This window comes from Opisthorchis viverrini (genome assembly GCF_000715545.1).
Source record: "Opisthorchis viverrini unplaced genomic scaffold opera_v5_84, whole genome shotgun sequence".
NCBI classification, from domain to species: Eukaryota; Metazoa; Platyhelminthes; class Trematoda; order Opisthorchiida; family Opisthorchiidae; genus Opisthorchis; species Opisthorchis viverrini.
Window position 1 is genome coordinate 523,746 of NW_008751741.1, and position 286 is coordinate 524,031.

Consider the following 286-nt stretch of genomic DNA (forward strand, 5'->3'; position numbering starts at 1 on the left):
CTGACAGTCAAATGGCCCAGCGACGTTTGCTTGTGCGGCGGGAAGGGGTTGTTAGAGACATCGGTGGACGCGCAACTGCGTGGGCAAATGATACTTCCGAGTTGCCGATGCCGAGGAAAGGGGGTTAGTTTAGGCACCCTGCCTTGAGATTTCGACTCAAAAGTCTGACCCACAAGGCAGTGGGATGACGTAGGGTTTTGTTCGGGGACCCCGACCCTAGCCTCTGACTCAAAAGTTTGACCCACGAGGCAGTGGGCGAATGTAGGGTTTTCTTTGGGGACCCTGC